Source organism: Heterocephalus glaber, unplaced genomic scaffold (assembly GCF_053883595.1).
Source record: "Heterocephalus glaber isolate CG9 unplaced genomic scaffold, H.glaber_assembly_v1.0 deba00000347, whole genome shotgun sequence".
Classification (NCBI taxonomy): domain Eukaryota; kingdom Metazoa; phylum Chordata; class Mammalia; order Rodentia; family Bathyergidae; genus Heterocephalus; species Heterocephalus glaber.
Genome location: NW_028258143.1, coordinates 59,595,133 through 59,620,992, shown reverse-complemented (window position 1 = coordinate 59,620,992; position 25,860 = coordinate 59,595,133). Strand labels below are relative to the sequence as shown.

Sequence of the window (25,860 nt, the reverse complement as noted above, 5' to 3'; positions counted from 1 at the left end):
CTGACCTGTCTCTCACCATTCAAACATAGGACCTTGTCTATGTTTGTTCCTACTCAAACCAGTGTCATTCCTCCATATACTATTGCAACACGCTCTTTAGATAATCGCTCTCTATCCATTCTTAATCTCTCTATCCATGCTTCATGCTATTATCAGTAGTTCTTCCAAAATATAAATAAAATTACACTACTTTCTAATTTACAGTCTTCCAAAGTCTCATTTTCCACAGAATTAAGTCCAAACTCTTTAAAATGTTCTATAAGATTAATCACGATTCTTACTTCCCTAGCTTAAAACTCTACGCTTTCCTTTTCCCTGCCTCAAAGCTACTCTATTAAGTCTATTAACTACTTCAGTTAAGAAATAGTGGGAGAAGTGGACCAGTAGAGGATATGTGCCCTTCTAACAGGGGACTGGCCATAGCGAACAGCCAAAGAACACCATTGCTATGAAGAAATCTGAAGTCAGAATTGGCAAATCTTTTCATTTTCTAAAAGAAGCCTCCATATACATTATTTTGAGCAATATTTCAATTTTAAGCCTTGCACCAAGTTCAAAAAAGTTGATAAAATACTATGCAAATAAAATTATACCTATATTGTGGGTCTGACTCAACCCATGGACTGAGAGCTTATGAGTTCTGAAGTAACACTTATTCTCATGTAATGGCAAATTCCAATGTGTAATAAAATATCCAGTAAACAGTGGCCCTGGGTAAAGAACATTTGAATGTACACAGATCAAAACCCAATGTTATTCATACTTAAGCTTAAAAGTGACTGAAAAGAGTCACTTGAAAATATTTGGGAATTTTAAAAATAAGAAAGGGTCTACATTAGTTCATTGTATTTATTTTAAAAGATTTCTAAACTTTTTCTTTTTGTTCCCTTCTCCAATAGATATATTACTTATAACAACAGAAAACTGAGATTGGCATTCTATGTTTCCTTCCTTGTTTAGCTCCCTCTGCTTCTACTTCCTAATTCCACAGCTTGAATAAATAGAAAATAAAATCAATAAAATCAATTTCATTATAACTGACCCCCTATAAATTATTTGTGACTCCATGAATGTGAACACATGGCAAGCTTTAAGATTGTTAAATAAGCATGCAAAGTATTTACATAAATGGTCTTGTGATTTGGTTATAAATTCCATGAATTACTCAAAGGAAAGGTGCTGTGTAAATGTAAAATAATAATGATGATGGAATATCCATTATTAACCATATAAAAAGAAAATAAAATATTTTGTGTATACTTAGCACATAAGCAAATTCTTATACTAAAAACAATTAAACATCAAATAAAACATGCTTACGTGCTGGAAATGGGCAGCTGGATTAATGTCACTCTTGCAATATCACCATTGCAAGCCATATGGTTCTTGCTCATTAATGTAATTTTTAAAGAAAGTCTCACTTGAGAGTAAGTCTGAAGTATGATGAATAAATAAAAATGTATTATATCACTGTCCCTCCTTTGCATCTTAAATGGTTTTAGTGCATTTACATCAGCTATGGGTTTATCTCCAGCAAAACCTCCAAATTCAATTTGACAAATACTTGTACATTTTAACTTGGGGGATTTAGTGATTAGATTTTAGAACATAAAAGCTAGCCATTGCTGATGAAAGTAACAGTAGTGCAGCAATAGTAATTTTAGACCTATCAGGAATTATATGTTAGTTAGAGTGTCTATATTATATCAGTCAATAGTTAGACAAAATCCCACTACACAAGACACCACTTGAATTTAAGGTTTACAAATTTTTGTTTTTAGTTCTTGAGCAATAGATTTTAAAATTAAAAACTATTCTGTAGTGTTTGTCCAGAAATAAGCACTCTTCTTTAAAAGGGATTTAATCAGAGGAAAGTGAGCTTAAGAATCCATTCAGATTTCACATGTGAAGAAAGGAATATCTGGGAAAACGTGCCAAGTCTACCATAGTTAGAACATTTTTGCACTCCTTATAGCTTTATACCTGAAGAAATGTTTATCTTTTCTTCCTAATCTACTCTAACAAGTACATTTTAATAAATGGAAGTTAATATAATGGTAATGATAAATATACTAAGATAAAATACATAAAAATACATTTCAGTACATTGCAAATATTAAAGACAGAAGTGACATGTCTATCCTAAGTTTATCCTAAAATTTATGAATTTTAGGGAGGGAATTTCTACTGGTTATAGTAATGTCAGTAGATCCAACCATACATGAACTGTATACCTGAAAATTTGTTTCAACAGTTTCACCTTTTCATTAATGTCCCTCAGACTGTCCCATCCTGCTAAGAGACTGAGATGTGGAGGGAGGGGGAGAGGTAAAAGGAGTGGAGTGAGTCAGGAGGAAGAGAGGGAGAAAAGAGAAATGTCAATAGGTTAAAACCTCACAGGATCAGCCTCTGTTGGAATTATTTTTTATACCTGGATTAAAGGGTGAGTGTGGAGAAGGATTGAGATCATGTATGGGAGTGTGAGGAGGGAAGCCCAAGGAGGGAAGAGTGTTTAGTGACTGAAGGCAGCTGTGAGATTGTTGGAATCTATTAGTAGGTTGGTAGTTAAAGTTTGGGTTCCCTACACACAATTCTGGGAAGCATTACCTGACATGCTCATGAGAGGCGCTGTTTAAGTTAGTTATGTTATGATAGTGTTAGTTAAGTTACAATCTTTTCTTTTATCTTTTCTTATTATCTTTTCAAACATATACAGACACCTCTTATCCATATATTAGATGAAATAAGGGAGGGAAGAGAGGAAGGTAAGGGGGTAAGAAAGAGGAAGAAAAAAGAAGAGGGAATTGGAGAGCGGAAGAAAAATAGCAAATAACACAAAAGAGAAAGAGAAAATAATTTTAAAAGAAACAGCAACCAAAAGCTCCTTTCACAGTTGCAGCAGCACATAAGTGAAGCCTCTTCACACTCCCTGTGGTACTGAGGTCTGGGTTCAGTGCGCTGGTCCATCCTGCTTATCCACCTGGACGGACCTCTGTGCTGGCCTCCAGCTGCAAGTGGGCATGGCTAACTGCAGGCTTTGCCTCTGTCCCAAGATCCAACCACCTCTGTTAATTTGGGAAGAGGGGAGTATGGTGTAATTAGCCTAGTTTCCAGATCTTCCTCAAGTTCTGCCAGAGACCTCTCATTCCTTTCCTTCGGGCCAAATCTCTCATTTGCCTCTGTGTTTTTCCTCACTGGCCCTGCGGCTGGCACTTCACTGGAATCCCTGTGACCTGGGCACCACTCTTTCTTCCCCACTCTTTCTTCCCCACTCTTTCTTCCTCACTGCAATCCTTCTTTGGTCCCCTGTGCTGGAGTGTCACTCTCCAGCCCTCAAGCTTGACCACACTCGGTGTGGGGAAGGGATGGGCAAGTAGTAATTCCGGATCCCCTGATCTGGTGGCCTCTTCTTTCCCTGGGGTCCTGACTCTTTCTGATGCTGCTTCATTGCCATCCCTGGGGTTGCACTTTCCTTGGTGCTCAGATTCAGTTTCCTCTGCTGTTGGCAGGCAGTTTGCTCCCACTGCTCTCCAGGACACAGACCTCTCAGATTCTGTCCACAACTGGTCTGGCGCACTTGTTTTAAAATGCCTAAGGGGCTCCAAGTGTCTTCTCTGACAATGCTGTCCAGCTTTAGGTTCCTCGGAAGCCTTGTTTGGCAAATATCTCCCTCATTGTGTTCCTCTTCCCATGGAATGGAAGCTTACTCCACCTGTAGACCACGCAGAAGAGCCCAGATGCCATGGACACTGTAAGGATTAGGGATCCTGCAACCCAGAAGGGGTCCTCCTTCCTCTTCTGAGCCTCCACCATCATGGATTTTGGCCCAGTGAGTTTCTTCTTTTTTAAACTTTCCCATATCTGGCTTTCTCTATCACCTGGAATCAGTCTACTTCCCTTCCTCTGGTGCAATAGTCAGACTATCTCTCACACTGCTGCCTCCTAGCCAACCAGGATGCTTCCCCGCTATTCACATTTTAACCAAAAACATTATGTCGGCAAAACATCATGGTTTAGTTTATTACATTTTTGTTTAAATTTTCTTCTCATAGTATTTATATATGGGATGAGCAAGTTTATGTGGATTTTATAATCATCTGAAGGCCATTAGCATGTGGAATTTTATCTATTTTATATTTGAGCATTTCTTTTCTTTTTGCTGAAATTCTTTTATTGGTGCATTTTAGGTATACAGTACGTTTACATTTATCATTGGATGCTTGTACCTGTACATGATGTATCTTGGTTCTTATTTTTTCCCCATTACCTGTGTGCCCTTCACCCCTCCATCCTTCCCTATTTACATACTTCATTTCCATTTTTTTTCTTTTCTCATAGTTTTCCTCTCCATTCTTTCCTTTCCCCATTGCCTCCTACCACCCCTACCTGAGCATGTTTAAAGTTATGTTAAAATCAAATTAAGTCAATGTAAAGAGTCTTACAAGAATTTGTGTAGAGGCTTCAAAAGGAATACAAATAATAAGTAAGCTTTAAAACTGAGTCCTGCCTAATAAGAGAATCACCTTTTCTGACTGTAAAAATGAATTCAGTGCCCCAAAGACTAAATCAGAGTGATGCATTCATCTTGTTACCTTGCATATTCTGAATTTCATTAAGAAAACATTCAGGATCCAGCCCACGCCAAGCAAGCACGCAGGCGCGAGAGAGAGGTCCAGGGTCGAAGGGAGCCCCGCCCCATCCAGTCCATGTCAAGCACACCTGTGGGGACCAGCAGGAAGGTGAGGACCCCTCGCCACTGGCCACACCCATGGCGGCGATCCGCTTAGCTGCCCCACCCCCACCCCCGACCTCCTGGCTGTACTGCTACCTGGTTCCACACTACAAAGACACAGGGGACACCAGACCACCATACTGGGTAAGTTGGAGGGGGATCATCATCTCCCATCAGAACCTGGACTACCTTCAGGGGAAGGGCAGCTGGAACCTGCAATACAACCTTGGAGAATTCAACCCTGCAAGAGGTCAGGGAGCTCAAGTTGGGACTTGCAGCCAGAAATCTGCCTTAATCTCATGGGTCTGTGACTGGCTTGGTGAGACTCACTGACTTACATCTGTACACTTTTGCCCACGTTGTCTATTGTGACAGCAGAGACATACCCTGAAGGAAGCCCTTCATTTTCATTTTTAATTTCCAAAATTATTATTATTGGGGTTTTTTGGGGGGTGCTCTTACTTTTAATTTTTTTTCCTACTCCTTTCAAATTTTTATTTTTTGCTTCTTGTTTTTCTTTCTTTTCTCTTTCCTTTCTCTCTCATACGCATTCTCTTGCTGTCCCAGATTGTTCTTCATCTCCCTTTTTGTTCCTGTTCTAGCCCTAATTTGGATTTCTTCTTTATTTTTCTTTTCTTCTCTTTTTCCTTCTCTCACCTGTGTCCTCTGGCCTCACTGCTAACCTTCCCCTATCCTTCCACCTATCTATTCCTCCCTCCCCAACTCCTTCTAACTCCCCATCCCAAAGGGTAATAGCTGCTATATTGAAGAGTTTGTTCACTATAAACAAATACTGGGTAAATCCTCAATTTTGATTTAATTCACACAGTTGAAAGTGATAGATTAATAACTTTCACAAATTGTTATTTTCTAAGCTGTGCTTGATGCTAGGGTGTTACTGATTGTAACACTTGGGCTAAGGTGTTGTGTTTGATCTAATCAGTTGTCTTTCCTGGTATAATGAAAATGAGATAGCCTCAGAGTCATTAGAGACTCAAAACCTAAAGACCAGCTATAGCTGGAAGACATCTCTGAGAAGCAATCATTCCATAAGGGCTCTAATTACAAGCAACAAAGATACTTACAATAAGCAATTTAGAAGTATCAACCCAGGAATTAAACCAAGGACAGTATCAAAAACAAAAATGAGGAGACATTTAAGCAAGGCACAAACATAGACTTCCACCCCACCAAGGGTAAGCTCTGGGAGAAACAAGGTGGAATAGTCTGATAATCAACCACCTGGACACCCTGAACTGATAGCACAGAAAAGTAACAAAACAGATGAATAAGGCTCTAGAAAATTTCAAAGCAGAAATCATCTCCCAGATAATTACAGAGATGATGAGCAGAGTGAAAGACATGATTAGAGGCTCTAGAAGAGAAACAGATAAAAAAATAAATGAGCTCAGAAACATGCTGGAAGCCATGAATGCCCAGCATTAGAAAGAAATGGAAACCATGATCGCCTAACATAAGAAAGAAATGGAATCCATGAAACAGATTCAAACAGATATTCAGGAGATTAAAAACTCCATTGAAAGTATCCACAGCAGACTAAGGGAATCTGAAGATAGAATATCAGATATAGAAGACAGGATTGCAGTCAGTGACAATGAAAAGAGAGATCACTTAAAAATAGTATGGTGCTATGAGAAATCAATCCAGCAGCTGCTAGATGATGGAAAGAAGAATAACATAAGACTGATAGGAGTCCATGAAAAAACAGGAGAAAGTACAATTGACATAAAAAAAAACTGTTCACAGAAGTAATAGTAGAAACTTCCCAGACAGAGGTAGAGAACTGGACATACAGATAAGTGAGGCATATAGAACTCCAACTAGGCACAATCAAAAAAAAAATCTACACCTAGACATATAATAGTCAAGATCCCAGAAACTCAACAGAAGAACAAAATCCTACAAGAAGTTAGAGAAAAGAAACAAATCACATACAAAGGAAAGCCCATCAGAATCACAGCAGACTTCTCAACACAAACCCTCAAGTCAAGGAGAGCCTGGAGTAAAGTATTTCAAGCCCTAAAAGAAAATAACTTCCAACCTAGACTGTTGTATGTACCTTGCAAAATTATCTTTCAAAATCGATGGGGAAATTAGATACTTCCACAACAAAGAACACCTGAGAAATTTCATGAACACCAAACCAACACTCCAAGCAATTCTAAACAATATCTTAGAAAAAAACAATGAAGGTCACAAGTCCATGAGGCCAAACAGAGGGAAGCCACCAGGCAAGGTAAGAAACTAAAGGGAAAGGGGGAAAAATAAGAAATAAAAGATCCAACAACAGTGAAACATCATGACAAGGATGAGTCAATATCTCTCAATTATATCTACCAATGTTAATGGCCTCAATTCACCAAACAAAAGAAATAGACTGGCAGATTGGATTAAGAAATAAAATCCAACAATATGCTTTATACAAGAAAAACACCTAACTCAAAAAGAAATTCATAGACTGAAAGTAAAAAGATGGAAAACAGTTCTCCACGTCACAGGAATCTAGAAAAAAGCAGGGATAGCAATCTTATTTGCAGACAAAGTAGATTTCAAACCAAAACTAATATAGAGAGACAAAGATGGTCACTACATCCTTGTGAAGGGAACAATCCAAGAGGAAGAGATGGTAATCATAAATATACATGAACCAAATACGAATGCCCCCAACTATACAAAACAAACATTGACGGACATGAAAAACCAAATAAGCAAATAAGCACTAATACAATTGTAGTGGGGAACTTTAATACCCCACTATCACAAATAGACAGATCATCTAGTCAAAAAATTAACAATGAAATTCTAAAACTGAACCAAGCTATTGAACAAATGGACTTAATAGATGTTTAAAGAGTATTCCACCCCACAAAATCAGAATATACATTTTTTTAGGCTACACACTGGTCATTCTCCAAAATAGACCACATGCTAGCTCATAGGACATGTCTGAGTAAATGTAAAATAACTGAAGTTACCCCCTGTATATTATCAGACCATAGTGCAATAAAATTGGAGATCAATAACATAAGAAACTGCAAAGCCCCGACAAACACATGGAAACTGAGTAACACCCTCCTGAACAATCAGTGGGTGATAGAGGAAATTAAAGAAGAAATTAAACAGTTTCTACAAGTAAATGATAATGGCAGTACAACATACAGGAATCTATGGGACACAATGAAAGCAGTTTTAAGCAGGAAATTCATAGCAGTGAATACCCATATTAGGAAAACAGCAAGAAATCAAATAAATAACCTAATGCAGAACCTCAAGCTCCTAGAAAGAGAGGAATATAACAAACCCAAAGCTTGTACCAGAAAGGAAATTATAAAGATCAGAGCAGAAATCAATGCAATGGAGACTAAGGGAATGATACCAAAAAAAACCAATGAATCAAAGAGTTGGTTTTTTGAAAGAATAAATGAAATTGATAAACCTTTAGCCACCCTTATCAAAAAAGGAAAGACAAGGCTCAAATGCATGCAATTAAGAATGAAAAAGGTGAAGTCACAACAGACCCAGCAGAAATCCAGAGCATCATCAATACCTACTTTGAGAACCTGTACTCTAATAAAATGGAAAACTCAGAAGAAATGGAAGATTCCTAGATACATATAAATTGCCAAAGTTAAATGAAGAAAATATAGAAATTCTAAACACCCCAATTACAATGAGTGAAATTGAAAATGTAATAAAAATTTACCAGCAAAGAAAAGCCCAGGTCCTGATGGCTTCACTGCTGAATTCTACAAGACATTTAAAGAAGAACTATTGCCATTACTCTTTAAACTCATCAAGGAAATTGAAAGGGAAACAAGGCTTCCAAATTCATTCCTGAAAGCAAGTTATTACTTTGATTCCAAAACCAAGGAAAGAACCAACCCAAAAAGAGAACTACAGGCCAATTTCCCTAATGAACATAGATGCAAAAATCCTCAACAAGATACTGGCAAACAGAATACAGAGGGTCATCAAGAAGATCATACACCCTGACCAAGTCGGATTTATCCCAGGGAGGCAAGGATGATTCAACATACATAAATCAATAAATGTAATACACTATATTAACAGAACTAAGGACAAAAACCATATGATCATCTCAATAGATGCAGAAAAAGGCATTTGACAAAATCCAACACCCATTCATGATAAGAGCCTTACAGAAATTTGGAATAGAAGGACTTTATCTCAACCTAATTAAGGCTATCTATGAAAAACCAACAGCCAACATCATACTAAACGGTAAAAAAAAAAATGGTTTCATACTAAAACCAGGAACAAGACAAGGATGCCCACTATCGCCACTCTTGTTCAATATTGTTCTGGAAACATTAGCCACAGCAATTAGAAAAGAGAAAGAAATAAAAGGAATAAAGATAGGAAAGGAAAATGTTAAACTGTTATTACTTGCTGATGATATGATACTTTACATAAAAGACCCAAAAAACTCCTCCAAAAGACTTCTAGACTTAATTGAGATTCAGTAAGAGTAGCTGGATACAAGGTCAACACTCAAAACACAATAGCCTTCTTATAGACAGATAACAGACTCACTGAGAGAGAAATTAGGGAAACAATTCCTTTTATAATAGCATCCAAAAAATGAAATATCTAGGAATCAATCTAACAAAAGAAGCAAAAGACCTCTACACTGAAAACTACAGCACTCTGAAAAAAGAGATCGAAGAGGATATAAGAAAATGGAAAGACATCCCTTGTTCCTGGGTAGGAAGAACCAATATAGTGAGAATGGCCATACTTCCAAAACTACTATATAAATTTAATGGAATGCCGATTGAAATTCCAACAATATACTTTACAGAACTAGAGAAAACAATACAAAAATTCATTTGGAACCATAAGAGACCTAGAATAGCAAAAGCAATTCTAAGCAACAGAGACATGGCAGGGCATATCACAATCCTGTACTTGAAACTATACTACAAAGCTACTGTGATAAAAACAGCATGGTACTGGCAAAAGAACAGACCTGAAGATTAGTGGAATAGATTAGAAGATGCAGAAACAACTCCAGACATACTTGGCCACCTCATCTTTGACAAAGGAGTCAACCACCATCATTGGAGAAAAGGTAGCCTATTTAATAAATGGTATTGGAAAAACTGGATTTTAACCTGCCAAAGATTAAAACTAGACCCATACCTATCACCGTGAACTAAACTAAGATCGAAGTGGTTTAAAGATCTAAATATTAAAACAGAAACACTAAGCTTGCTGGAAGATAAGTTAGGTAGAAATCTTAAAGACATTGGCATAGGAAAAGACTTTATGAACAAAACCTCAGTAGCTCGGGAACTAGCACAGAGAATCAACAACAGGGATCTTATCTTATTAAAAAGCTTCTGCACTGTAAGAGAAATCACCAACAGAGCTAAGAGACAACCTACAATGTGGGAAAAAATGTTTAGCAGCTGTACCTCAGACAAAGGGCCACCATCTAGAATATATAAGGAATTGAAAAAAAATCAGATCCCCCAAATATAAAGACCCAATTCAAAAATGGGACTCTGAAATGAATAGACATTTCTCAGACAAAGAAGTAAAAACAGCAACTAAATATATGAAAAAATGTCCAACATCACTGGTCATTTGAGAGATGCAGATGAAAACAACACTGAGATTCCACCTCACTCTAGAAAGAATGGCTGCTATCAAGAAATCAACCAATAACAAATGCTGGCAGGAGTGTGGGGAGAAAGGAACCCTTCTCCATTGTTGGTGGGAGTGCAGACTGGTTTAACCACTGTGGAAATCAGTATGGAGATACCTCAAAGAACTAGGGCTACAGGTCCCATTTGACCCAGATATTCCCCTGCTGAGTATCTTCCCAAAAGAATTAAAACAATCATACCACAGCGATATATGTGCACCCATGTTTATAGTGGCACAGCTTGTAATAGCTAAAGCTTGGAAACAGCCCAAGTGCCCATCAACTGGAAACTGGATAAAGAAGATGTGGGGTTTTTTATAAAATGAAGTACTAGTCAGCCATAAAGAATGAGAAACTAGAGGCATTTATAGCTAAATGGATGCATATTGAGGCCATACTCTTAAGTAAAATAAATAGGACACACATGTGTAAATACCGAACAGTTTCTCTAGTGTGAGAAACTGAAAGTTTAAATAAGGATGAAAATGATTAAAATGAATAATTGATAATTTGAAATAGGAAGAAAAGGTCTAAAGGGGTAGGCATGGTGGGAGGGGAAGGGGAAAGGAAAGAAGGGAAAGGAAAAATTATGAGAAAAGAAAAATATGGAAATGAAGTCTATGTAAATAGGGAAGGGTGGAGGGAGTGAAGGGTGCACAGGTAATGGGGAAAAAAATAAGAACGAAGATACATCATGTACAGATACAAGCACCCAATGATAAATGTAAACATATTGTATACCTAAAATGTACTAATGAAAGAATTTAAGGGGAAAAAAAAGAAAACATTGAGACACTGTACGGATTTTCCACTTTACAATTCCTGATTATTTACCTCCATGCCACTGAAATCCATATAACTGTGTCACACAAAACAATCTTATTATGTTCACTCAATAGATATGCAACCTATGAGTTCTGCCTTTTCAGATACTAGTCATAACAACTGAGGCAAGTATTTCATTTCCTTTCTGAGCACTGGAAGTGTGATTTGCCTGAACATACCCTTTGATAAAATGCACACATGTGTGTGTATGTTTATGTATGTATGTGTGTGTATATGTGCATGTGTGTATGGCTGCTACCTATCAAAACAATAGGCAAGTCATATTCTTTCTACTACATGTTAAACAACAATACTTTGTAAATAAAGTATGTCTTCTTGGGCCAGTGTTTTCCAAAGAAAGAAAAGAAAGCAAAGACTTCTCTTCACTCGTCCTTCTCTAGGCTCCAACTTGAACTTGCAGAAGGGAACTCGCAGCCTAGGTCTCAGTCAGTGTGATCCAGGTAAGCGTCCGTTACATGATGAACAAGGCATCCATCTGAGAAGTACTAGTTGTGTGGGATTTTGCTAATTTATTAAGTTCAGGAGAGATTTGAAGGCATCTCAGTACTCTGAGTTGCAAAAGATGTCCAGGAAGATCTTAGGATTTATACTCAATTTCTGGCTGGCAAATAAATATGTCATGTAAGAGTCGGCTGACATAAAAAGATATATAGATTCAAGTTGTAAAACTGAACATTTCAGTTTGTGGACTGATAAAATGTCACTGTTGAAAGAAAGCATGGCAAAAAGGGAGGGCCCTAGAGCATACAACTATATTTAATTTGGCTGAATCAGATTTAAATTTTGAAATTTAAAATTGTTTACAGAGAGTTCTCAAAGACTTCCACTTCCTATTTGTCTTATAGCAGACCAGTTTGGCTCATTTATGTTACCTACCCCATTCTTGGAGGCATTTGCTTTGTAATCCCTGGATACCCTTTAAAATCTTTCTCTGTCACAGTTTATGGGTCTTGCCAGTATCTAAAATAGTTTCTACGCCTAACAATCCTCTTTACTATTTCAGATCGGTATACTGTGCAACGTGCATTAAGTCCTTAGGGGATTTTATGGGAAAGGTCAGTTGTAAGAGCTGATTATTGCTCATTATTATTAAGACTCCTTTGTGCCACGCAATCACTTCATACAGTTGGGGAACACTCCTCAGGGGATGAGTTTATCTCTGTGTACTGTTGCTCTAAAAGTGGTATTCATTTTCAGACTTTGCCTTCTTTTAATTCCTCCCCAGCCAAAGAAAACCTCTTTCTGGTTAATGCATTTAAATTATTACTTTAAAATCTATCCCCTGTGATGTGTGGCAGATTTACCTTTGCCTATTACCTCTGAATTTACCATGACTCTCCCCCAAATAGACACTTCTAGGCTTTTATTTTTCCTGATTTTATTCTCACTGTTAGGAACTAATTCTTGGTCTAAAAGACAAAATTGTATACAAATGTGTTTTCTTAATTGTATGATTATGATCTATTATTTTTAAAACATGCTTGTATACATGTTCACATCCCTTGTGTGGAGTTAGTACATGTACATAACATATCTTAATTTCTTTTTTTGCCCCCTTCCCCTCTCCTCTACCCAACCCCCATCTTTCAATTCCCTTTCCGTTTGTGAAAGATAGAGCTTCCCACTTTCTGTTATCTATCTTTTATCTTGCTCTTCACTTATAAGTTGAGTTTTTTATATAAGAGAAATCATACCATATTTAAGCTTGTGTGTCTGATCTGTTTCACTTAATATTGTAGGTTCAAGATGCATCCATTTTCCTACAAAGTCTCGTGGTTATCTTTCTTTATGGCAGAGTAGTATAATGATGCCTTTTTTAAAAAAAATCACCCCCAAATTATTGTATTCTAATGAAACATTCCCATCTCTTTTCTGGGAATCAAATATGATTTAATGTGTATTGTGTTGTTTTACTTTTAATACAATAGTTTTTACCATTGACTCTGTAATGATATGATTATGCAAAGCCACCAACTTCAAAATTCTGAAAAGAGAATCAGCCAAAGACAGTCTGAAGAAGAAAGAAGCACACAGTCAAGGATCAAGTTGTTTTTGACCTCCCTACAGGCTTAGGCCTTTATTTATGTATGTATGTATGTATGTATGTATGTATGTATGTATGTATGTATTTATTTTAGTATTTGCAAGGCAGGCGCTGTGCCACTGAGCTAAATCCCCGGCCCATCAAGGCATTCTTTAAGTGGCAAGCTGAAACCTTGAAGGCTAATCCATGAGCCCCCATCCCTTAGGACCAGGAAGATGTTTACAGCATCAAAATAACAGACATGGTACAAATAAAGCTTAGAAAAACATGACATTTCTTAGATTGCAGATGCTCTGAGGGTAGGAAGTCAGAACCAAGAATAAGGAGGATTGGCGTTTCCTTAGATAGAACCAGCCTTCAAATTGGCTGAGTTTCTCATCTTGGTTACAATACACTAAGCTATGAACAGTGTTACATTAACACTGACGATGAGAAAAAATAGAAACTACAAAACCAGAAATTTAGTTTGCCAGTCAAAGAGTTGATAAGCCAGGCAGACTATCAGCTGAATTCCCAAGCTTTTCCACAGAGAGACAGAACATGCAGGCTGGCTTACTCATGACAGGCCATGGGAGGAAGGAGTGTTTTCCATATAAATAGATTGAAAGAAATCAGCTACCATTTTGACAAACTGTTAGATGACAGGGGCTACTGTGTCTGATGGCAAAGCTGAGGGCTGCAGACCTACCTGACTTCTCATTTTTCTCTCTAGCAGCTCCTTTCCTCCACAGAATGCTCAGGAGGAGAAATGTGGTAGAACAGAAGCTCAAGGACAAAACCTCTGGGCAGAACAATCCTGCAGATTCTGGGCAGGGAATATCATGAAACCTTATGTCTCTACCTGGTCTCATTTGAAACAAAGCTTGAAGAGACTAAAGAAGGTGTGGAAAACCCCATTATCTCTAAGGACCAGGAAAGACCAACTGTGGGCCCAGGATTTTAGCTCAGTGGTTTTGCTGCCTGCTGTGCAAGCATAAGGTCCTGAGTTCAATCCCCGGTACCAAAAAAAAAAAAAAAAAAGAGAAAGAAAGAGAGAGAGAAAGAGAGAAAGAGAGAAAGAGAGAAAGAAAGAAAAGACCAATTGTGACCGAGGCTCCTGTACAAAAAAGTATGTTTCTATACCTGGGGGAAAAGATAGAAAACCATCACGTCCCAAGGATCCCTTCTCAGTACCAGGTAAAGTTCATTTCCTAAGACTTAGAAGAGGGCAGGGAAGTGTTGGCCAAGATTAACAACAGAAGAAAGAGTTTGATTGCCACAGGAGAAAGAGACAACAATATCAAGAAACCACAAACCCAACGCTCAGGGCCAAACTATGAAGCTGGACCAAGAAACAGAAAGCCGTTGTAATCATCACTATGAAGCTGTTACTGAGTGACAAATAACAGTGATCTATCTAGGTGAGGGTACACAACATGGAAAGAAAAAGAGTGAAGAAATTTCAAACAGCTGAGAATGGAGTACAGGCTCCAAAAGCATCAGCTGTCACAATAGCCCTCACCTTCTGCATAGCAATGGTAGCCCAGCACTAGAGGGATCTGAAGCTTGTGGTGCATTGATAAAACCACACAAGTTCAGTGCTGCTCCTACCTAGACTGACTCAGTCACTCACACCAGTGACCTGACAGGGGAGAATCATTTCTGAGTATAAGCAATATTTCCTAAGTCCCATCTGTTTTATACTTGATGTTTTACATTCAATTAAAGTGATATGAAATGCAAAGAGGGGTAGTAGTAAAGAGATAGGGAAAGCCATAAATAGAACGAGGGTCAGCGATGAGCCAGATATTAGAACTTTCACATTAGGTCTGTAAAATAATTGATGAATTTGTTCAAGGCTAAAGTAGAAAAGGTAGATATCATACCAGATGAGGAATTTTAGCAGTGAGATGAGCACTACTACTGGCAAGAATCAAATGGTAATGTTCGCCATAGAATGTGCAATGACAGAGCATTATTCTGGCAGGCTCGTCAATAGAATCATGTGGCTTAAGAAAAAGCCCTTGAACCTAAAGATAGATGAAAATAAACTATCCTCCCTGAAACAAGGCGGGGCAGGGTGAAAAAATACAGAACAGGGCATCCCATTGGTGGATAATATTAAAGATTGCAACATTTATGTCACTGGAGTCACAAAAGGAAATGAGGAACAGAAAAAAAAGAACAAATATTTGAAATGGCACAGAATTATTCCAAAAAGTTATTAAATATTATACTGAACAAAATATCCAAAGAACTTAGAGAAGGATATCCAAGGATAAACAACTAATTAAAAATAAAGTAAAAATAAAACAAAGCACATAGACATATCATCCATGACTTTCAAACTATAATGAATCAGTGATAGAGAGAAAATCCTGAAGGCAGCCCAGGAGGAAGCCATAGCACAAATAAAAGAACAAAGATAATAACTACAGCAAGTTACTTATCAGAAATTATGTAAAGCAAAATATAACGAAGTGATATTTTTAAATTACTGGAAAAAATAATGTCAACCAAGAAAATATTACCCAAGAAAAGTAACTTTCAAGACATTAAACCAGACTTGAGAAGGCTTCTCTGAAGATGATGTGCTTGTATATAAGGAATCAGTCCTGCCCTGTGAGAAGAAGAAATAGTAGAAAAACCCTGATGTAAGAATCTGCTGTGATTGGTGCACAAAAAATGACGTGTGGATACAGCAGAGGCCAGATTCTAGAGGCTTTGGGAACCATGTGATATGTTCAGATATTATTTTAATTTAGATGGGAGTATCATTATTGCTTTAAGCAGACATAACATTTGATTAACATTTTTAAAAGATTAAATCCAGAAACCAGAATAGTTCTGCATAAAGAACCTTAAAACAGGCACAGTATTGGTCTCAAAATTTTGGTGATCCTGGTCTTATGGAGTCCAATTAATAGAGAAACTGATTAACAGTCTCACTATTGATATTGTCATTTAAATGTTTTTATGTTCTAGGAATTTCTAAAAGATGTTTTGTATTTAAACTTCACAGTTGATAAGGTTCTGAGCCTTAAAAAGGCTGCATTGTGTACCATATGGTCACACATTGAGGTAGTTTCTTACTGATGCTGTAAAAGAAATTACTGCATGCTTAGTGGATTATAGCGACACACTTCATTATCTTACAGCTCCGAAGGTCAGAAGTTTAGCATGTGTGCACGGGCTGCACTCCTTCTGGAGGCTGTGGCAGAATTTGTCTCTGTGCCTTTTCTGGCTTCTGAAGGTGGCCTGCATTCCCCTGGTTTGTGGCTTCTTTCTTTGGCTTCACTGTGCATCACTGTAATTTTTTTATCTCTACTTCCACTCCTGCATTTCTGTTAGACTGTAACTTACTGCCTTCTCCTTCTAAGGATGCTTGTGATCACACTGGGCCCACTTTGATAATGTAAGATCACCTGTCCACCTCAAGACTCTAAATTAAATCACATGCAATATGCCTGTTATATAAGGTGACATACTTCCAGGTTCTGAGCTTTAGAATGTAGATATCATGGTTTGGATGTGGTTTGCCCCTCAAGGCTGCCTGTGTTGAAACTTTGGTCCCTAGTACAGTGATATTAAGAGCTTGTGGGACCCTTAACAGGTGGACCTGAGTAGGAAGTGATTAGGTAAATGGGGGCATCGTACTCAAAGTGATTAATTAGTTCTCATGAGACCCCTGTTACTTCTTATGGGGAAATTATTATAATAGAACAAAGTTGGCCCCTTCCCATTGTCTGGCTTTATGTCTCATCATGTGATCTGTCCATCTCACAGGTGCTTCTGCCATGAGGCCATCTGCCATGATCAGTTACTACCAGTGTCCCTCTCCAGAGCCACTGCAGTGCCATTTGGAATTTCAGCTTCAAAAACTGTGAGCTAAGTAAACCTCTTTTCTTTATAAATTATCCAGCTTTCAAAATTTCATTAAAGTAACAGAAAACAGATTAATACATCTTTAGGGGTGGGCATTATTTAACCTACACAAAGTCAAGACTTGGGTCCTCATCTTTAAAGGACAAGATGAAAGAACAGTCATTTGAATGAAGGAATCTCTGGGAATAGGATGACAAAATGTATAATCTTCCAGGAAAGATATTGAGCTGGAAAGAATGATAGGCAGCCAAGGATTTAGCACAGTGGCACTACACCTGCCTCAGAAGTGCAAGGTCCTGAGTTAGAAGAAAAAGAAAGAAACAATAGGCAGATGTTGAGAAGTACAGCATGGCCAGGAACACACATGTATGGACCAGATAAGCATTACTTGAGGAAAAGAGGAAAGAATCAACATTGACCATGCTGCCTACCCTATGTCAGGCCCAATAAATATGGCCTAGCTCTACATCATCTGATTTAATATTCATGGCCAATATAAAAAATACAGTGGTACAAGAAGGGAATCAAATCCAATGGTTAGATTCAATGTTGCCCTTACGGAGAAATTTGATTTTGTTCTCATCCAATTCAGTTTACGACCAGAATTATGGAAAGAATCAAGTTTATGAACCAAGGCACCTCTGTACTTATTATAGTTCCCATTTTCACAAGAGACCTGAGCTCTGCCAGTACAAGTTAATAAAGTGAATAGGATCTATATCTAGCTCAGATTCCAAAGCTTATCTTGTATTATTTTTAAATTCAAAATATCACAAAGAGAATTTTAAGAAAATATTTGTCAAACTGGAATACTAAGTAAAAGAGCAGAATGGGTAAATACAATGGAGGTTTAAAAGAATTTGGGATGATTAATTTGAAAAGTCTTAGAGAAGATCTGATAATGCTATCATATGAAAGAGTATGTATTGATATCAAAATTATAAAACAAGTTATACAAACAATAAGGATTTGAGATGGCACTTATTGCTTAGAGAAATAATACAGAAGGCTCTAAATAAGACTATTTTCTGGCATAAGGGTAAGAACCTGGACCCCAGAGCCCAAGTTCCTCTATTATAATCCTAACTGCATCATTTGCTAGGTCTATGTCCATGGTCAAGATATTAACTTCCCTGTGCCCAGTTCTTTAACTGTAATTGAGAACAAAATAGCACCACACCTCATACACTTATATACATTCAGCAAACTAATAAAGTATTCAAAAATAATTTCTGTCAATAACAAGTACTCCATAAATATGAGTTCTGTCTTTGTACTTAGGAGGTTGAATTAAAGTGACAGGTACTAGTTACAAGGAAAAATATGGACATGTGGATTGGAAGAAGTCCACGGCTAGAATGATTCAAACCAAAGTTAAATAGTCATACATAATGAATGCTTAAAACAGATGATTTATGTTTGGGGTAGAAAGTTATGAGTTAGACCACTGCTAGGGTTTATGTGTGTTCTCAGTGCCTTCCCCAAGAGTTCATATGCTGGAAACTTGGATGCCAGTGTAGTGGTACTGAGAGTGGGGGGAAACCTTTAAGAGGTGGGATCTACTGCAAGGTAACTAGGTAATTGGGGTGTTGCCCATGGAAGGAATTAATGTAGTTTTCACTGGGGCTCAGGTCCCAAGAGTGAGTTTTGATCAAAGAGCAAGCCTACCCCCAAGTCCCTGTAGCTTCCGGTCTTACTTTGTGACCTGGTCTATACGTGCTCCTGCCATTGTGATACCATCTGCCAGGAGACAGAACGAATGGGCCCACCCCATCCTGGAATTTCAGCCTCCAAAACTGTGAGCTAAATAAACTTTTCTTTATATGTCACCCAGTATCAGACATTTTGTTATAACAACAGAAAATATATTAAGACAGCCACTTTTTCCTAACATGTTTTCCATGAAACGCTAGTAAAATGAGACACTGAAAACTGTTCCATGGGTGGAGGTGGAAATAAAGGAATTTGTTAAGTGTGATAAATGCTAAAAATTATATTATTAACCTGGAAATTTAGAATATGTGGATTATCATATTAATAAAATAGTTGAGAGAAGTCCTGAAGGAAAAGAAGGTCACAAAATTTATTTTAAAATTCTAATATCTAACTGAGAAAGAGAGAGAGAGACAGACAGAAACAGAGAGAGGCACAGAGAGAGAGACATGGAGAGATAGAGACAGAGGGAGAGAGGCTGAAAGAGAGGAGAGAGAGAGGAGAGAGAGAAAGGGAGGGAGGGATGCTTGGTAGTATCTAGTAAAATCTTCTTTGGAGTATAGCTTGTGAACTGTGAAACTAATAGACTAGAAAATCTCTAAAGTCCCTTCTGCTTCTAAGTTATTATTATATAATGTGACTCCAAATGTGTTATAATAACATGTTCTACAATGAAGTGAATTCTTAGGATATAACTTCATTTCACTGTAGATTTAGGAAACATTGCAATTCTTCAAATGCTTATGTTTTTTAGGTTGTTTTTTTTTTTTAATTTCCAGAAAGAATATTCCTAAATAGCAAATTTCTTTGACAAGGGTCCTTTCAGAACTCTACACAGACAGTTTTGGAATTTACAGCCAGTGTCAACAATAACTACTTTTTAAGGCAAGATAGGCCAAAAAGAGATAATGACACATTCACGGCAAGTGACCCTGTACATAAAACCCTGACCAGATAATTCTGCACACTACTCAATAATCTAAGGGATATATAAGATACATGAAAATGATCTATGACCTGTAACTGTTAACTGCTCATTTCTCCGAAAGTAAAATGCCACAATTATAAAAAAGACTATCCTGATCATGTCAGGTCTTGTTGACACATCAAACAAAGCATATATTTAAGTTCATAGCATAAATACTGGCACACAGTGGGCATGCTCCAGTTCTGTTCAGTCTGAAAAGGAGGTGTTATAATAGTATTTTATAGTTCAGTAAACTTGGTTTCAGAGAACTCTGTTCCTCATTCTCATACTACAGTCTAGCCATTTGATCTTTCGTCCCATTCAAAACCTATCATGTTTATACCTTTTCTTGCTGCATCCTGTTTGGAAGTCTTCACCCTGAATTTTTCCTGTAATTCTTATCTTCTTTGCACTCAATGAAATCTACAAGTGAATCAAAGAGCAAGAGAATTTAATAGCCAGCTCTCACCATATAATTTGAATAATAAGCTGATCAATTTGACCCAAAGTTACGACCGAAATGATTCCCATATCTTTTGCAGCCCCACACATAAAATAAGCCTAAAACTTTTTTCCACAGATCAGAGAGTCTAGACACATACTTTTAGCTTCAATGATGATAGTTCTGAATCGTTTTTCCACAAAGTCAGAACAAATGGTTTTCTCAGCCTGTTTCATGGATGTAGAAACAAGACTTCAGGAGAGTTATGTAACATGCCACATGGAAGAACACTCAAATCTGGCTTCCTTTAGTCTTCCTTCAAATCCCTCCCTATGTCACACTACCTCTCCTTGCATTTCTAGGATTCTTTATGTCATGTCCAAATTCTTTATATTCTCTCTGCTATCGTTCCTTCATTGTTTTGTAAGAAAATGCCCTTATAACCACTTGAAAAATGAGTTTATTCTAGATTTACATTCACTTATTAAATTCACTTTATAATCTATACTAAACAGTGTACATTTGTGGCTCTTGATTACTGAATCACTGAGAATAGTAAATTATTCCCTGACCAATCTACAGAACAATTAATAATAAAATAAATTTGGGCTTAAAATTCGACTAACCTAAATTGTGTTTATTTCTAAGTCTACTATTCAAGGACAGTGTAGGACCTTGTAATTTAAGCTGTCTCCTAGAAAACATTTAAATGACCTAGTCATAACCTTGAAAAACATAGGCTTAAGTGCTGTTAGAGGATTTTGACTAACAGATGCACTTGAAATAAATGCCTCTGTGAACTACATTATACTGCACTCTCATGATGGACTCCTGAATCACAAGAGCATCAATTTGCAGGCCACCATCATGCTGCTAGTGTCACAGGAAATTAGTGTGTGCTCATCTTGCTATATATACTCTGTGACTATTCATTATTGTTCTTAGTAAATTAATAGTTGAATTGACAGATTAAGACCATAACTAAATAGTTTTCATAAAGAAACTTTTAATAATTTTGTGAACTAAAATTAGTCATTTTTATAAAACTGAAGAGACTTTTAAGGAATGAAATTTGTTTATTACTTTTTCCTCACACAACGTCATTTGTTTAAGAGATTTATTGTGGGTGTGATGATGTCTGAAGATGTCATAATCAAGATTGATTTAGACTGACATAGCCAGATTGAAGATGTATAAAAACTATCATAAGACTGACATCAATATATCACAATCCCTGAACCACTAAAATAACTGCTATGTGAACAAGTGTGTAACATTTTTATTGACATAACCTCATTACTGAAACATGAATTTAGAATTGCAGTATGTTGTGTACTTGAAAAAGCCAACATGGTAATCAAAAACCATAGCAATAGGATCAGCTAATAATCAGGAAAGTTCAACTAACCCATATAAATTAGCCATTTGTTTTCTACCATCAGCATCTGTCAGTCTGCTTGATAAAGAAATCTTAGGCCCTGAGATCAGATCAACTTGGATTCAACTTCCGCCTTCACCATTATGTGACCAAGGACAACTCAACATATTTTAGCCTCGGTTAGCTCTCAAATGGTATGTGAATCCTACATCTTAAAATTGTTGTGAAGATAAAATATCTTTAATATTAACAGTTATTAGCATGGCCTAGCTCATAGTATTAATAAATAAAATTATATAAATTAGTTAACTCAGACTATTTTTCATTTACCATGATAAATGTATAAATTATTTAAATCTTTATAGATTAAGCAGTTCAAAATATGTAGTAATTTTGTGTCATTTTTGTGTACAATTTCAACAGTGATTGCAGTGTAGATGCACAGAAGTGTCCTATAAATAGATACTTATGATTAAATAATTCTCAGTGACATGACTTACTATCAGCTACTCAAGGTTTTCTACTTTTTGCAGAAAAACACTATAAAAATAATGAATTACTGCAAGAATATTCATGGCAAATTTATTCACAAAATCCCAAACTAGTAGCAATCTAAATAGCCATCAACAGGCAACTGGATTAATACATTATAATGCTTTCATACAATAGAATAGTACACTGTATAAAAATAAATTCCTGATACACAAAGAAGCATAGTTATATAAATCTCAAAAAATTATGACTAAAAGAAGCCATCTACAAACAGGTACCTATAATTTGTCTCATGAAATATATAAACAATAAAAGTAGCCTGTGATGATAGAAGTCACAAGAATTTTACCTTTTCAGAACAGGGATTGTGGATACTAAGGAGGAACATGAAAGAACCTTCTGATACAACAGAAATGTTCTAGGTTTTCATGTGTGTAGTATATTTTCATATACATATACATATGTAAAATTGATATGTGTATTTTCAAGATTTGTGAACTTCAAAATATATATAATAGACTTCAAATTAAGTATATACAAAGGTATAATAACTGAGACTTGATAGCTGGATCATCTATGAATAGTGTTTGTACTTCTTAAATTTACAGATTGGGTCTTCCATTTCTGATCAAGATAGAGTAGCAAAGACTGGATTTAACTTCCCAGCTAAGACAACTAAAAATCCAAACAAATATAGGCATTATTTAATCTCAAAAGATTGCAAGCAAAATCTCAAGCCCCACAATTATCTAGATTAATGCTTGGAGTGAGATTTTACAGTACAAGAAAGAATAACCGAGGTAGAGTTTAGTGGACTCCTTGAGTTGAGAAGATGGAGATAAAAGTCTGGGGAAATCAAGACAGGAAGAATTTGCAGAATCTAGTACCAAAGAGAAGAGCAATCGACAGAATAGGAATACCAGGGATCTGGAGTTCTTCCCTGTGTCTTCAGCTGAGTAGCAATCAGTGCCTATATATAAAAAAGTACCTGAAGGTAAGCATTACCTGAAAGTATTTAAAGGGACAATAATTAAATTGAATGTAAACAGCCTGAAAACAACAATTTAAATAATCAGAAATTTTCAGGCTGGTTTAAAAACAAAGAGAAACCCAACTGTATGCTGCCCACTAGAAACCCACATTGAAGAGAAAGTACAACTAGGTTAAAAGTAAAAGGAACGAAAAAAGATGCATCATGGTAACACTAATCAAAAGAAGGCTGGAATGACCATATGAATTAAGACAAAAGTGATATAGGAGCCAACAATAACACCAAGGATAAAGATCTTCATATAATGATAAAAGTTTTGTGAGACTATCAAAAACCAAGAGATTTGCTGGAAGCAGGCATGACTCATAGGAAATGTCAAAGTTCTTTAATCTGATGAAAAAAGAGGCTGGAGAGCAGATGAAGAGGGTCAGAAATTGTAAAAATGTGATTAAAATTAAGGTAGTATATATTTTCCTTTATTAATTGCCTAAAGAGCTACAAGTGTGAAGCCATATATAAACACTGTATTATTGGAAGTATAATGTGTGTATATAAACACAAAAACATTAAAAAAGATTAATTAAAACATATTGTGTCAAAGTTCCTGTAATTTACCTGAACTAATTACTGTGAATTCATTGTTTGTCCTTCTGAATTCATATCCTGAAAATCTAAATCCAACAGTGATGGTACTAGGAGGTGGGGGTCTCTGGGCAGTGACCAGATCTCAGCAATGAGCTCTCATAAGTGGAATTAACAAATCAGTTTCAGTAATTGATATAACTAGAAAATGAAAACAGTCTAGGTAGAGAATTTTAAAATAACCCTATCAACCATTTTAATCTAATTGACATTTATGTAGCTATAATTAATGATTATAGAATACACATTCTTTTCAAATGCACATGGAAAAAGTACCAAAAGAAACTATAGCAGGACTATGAAACAAGTCTCAATAGATTTCAAGAGACAAAACTTTACACTTTATGTTCTCTGACCACCATAAATCAACGAAAATATAAGCACTAAATATACAAAAATTAAATAAGTTATCTCTTTGAATCTATTGATCAAAGAAGAAATATTGCAGAAAATTAGAAAACATTTATAAGTGAGTGATATGAAATAATCATCTTTATAGTAAATCATAAAGAATATACAAAAAGACTAACCATACAAGGTCAGTATTATAAAATTAAGTTGTATTTATAACAAAATAACTTGAAATAAAAATATCATCAAAATATGAATAAATTTAAGATATTTGTATAATAAAAAATATATCATTGTTAAGAAAATTAATACATCCTAAAAGATGAAAAGACAAACCATATTCATATCATGTAAGACTCAATGTCATTAAGATATCATCTCATCCTAAACTAATCTATAGATTCAATGTAATTACAAACCAAATCCCAGGAAGTTTTTTATATAAAAAAGCCAATTCTAAAAAAAAATATAGAAAGATAATAAAATAACCTAAAAGTGCCAAAACAAGTTTCAAAAAAGAACAAAGCTTGTAGGACTCATGCTATCAGATTTTAAAGTTTATTCTGAAGCTACAGTAACCCTCAAAATGATACAGTATTGTGTTTTGATGTAAGGATAAATGTATTGATACATGGAATGAAAATCAAGTGCAAAAGTAAGTAGATCCATACATACACAGCCTATTGATTTATTTTTTGCAAAAGTGCCAATCTAATGTAAAGAAGAAAAGACAGTCTTCCAAATAATGGTGCTGAAATAACTTTATGCATTCAATCAATACACAATCCTTACCCTTTACCTCACATCTGTATAAAAATTAACCCAAAACAGATGGATCATGACCTAAGTACAAGAATTAAAACTAAAATTTCTAGAAGAAGTAACTCAAAATTACCTGAGATCTAGGTTCTTTTCATCTTTCTCCTCTGTCTCTCTCTCTACATTGGCTGATCTCATGTTGGCTTGCAGCAGATCTAAATATTACAGGGAGAATTTCCAAAGCAAAGAAATAATGAGATAGTCTTCCTTGCATATTTCTCTTTTGTCAGTAAAGAAAATCATGCCTAGAAACTCTCCAGCAAACTTTTTTCTAGTGTCTATTTTTCTAGTGTCCTAGATCTGGGTCACATGCCCATATCTACATATAGAGGACTTGGGAAAGTACCCAGTTTTCTCAGCTTCTCTTACAGGTTGCAGACACTTCCAGGAAAAGTAGATAGCCAAAGATGGCTGTTCACAGAGTGTGTGCCGTATCTCCCCCTCTATACAGTCAAAACCAAATCTCCCTAAATCTTTCCTTCACCTCTCCAAGACCTCAACTGCCTGTATTGTGATGTGTTCATTTAGGAGAACGAAAAAGAAAGAAGAAAATTATTGCTCTCTTCTTAACCCCCAAATGGAATACTAATCTACCTATGCTCAAACCTTTCCTATTTATATTAAGCTCCTGTCTTTTACTTCTGCTCAATTTGTTTGATATTTTGCTAATGTTGGCTTGTCTTTTTGACTGCAACTTCTTGTACTATTCTCCTTAATGTTCTTCTACATAGAAGTTGAAATTGTCATTACTGAAGTCAGGTATCAGGTTCACATCATGCAACTAAAAAGCTGTGTGATTTTGCACATGTTACTTAGACTCTGTTCTAGTCTTATATCTATATCAGAGAGGTGTGAAGATTAAATTATGCATAAAGCTTTTTGAATAT

General features: G+C 36.2%; 1 long non-coding RNA gene across 5 annotated transcripts in view; it reads right to left on the bottom strand.

Moving 5' to 3' along the window:
• Positions 1 to 25,860, bottom strand: part of LOC110346355 (uncharacterized) — a 355,871-nt gene that overhangs the window by 29,002 nt on the left and 301,009 nt on the right. For all 5 annotated transcript variants that reach the window (XR_002390343.2, XR_015447335.1, XR_015447333.1 and 2 more), the window contains 2 exons: positions 25,050 to 25,128; positions 20,202 to 20,281 (listed from right to left, as the gene is read on the bottom strand). This is a non-coding gene — a long non-coding RNA (uncharacterized LOC110346355). The remainder of the gene's footprint in view (positions 1 to 20,201; positions 20,282 to 25,049; positions 25,129 to 25,860) is intronic.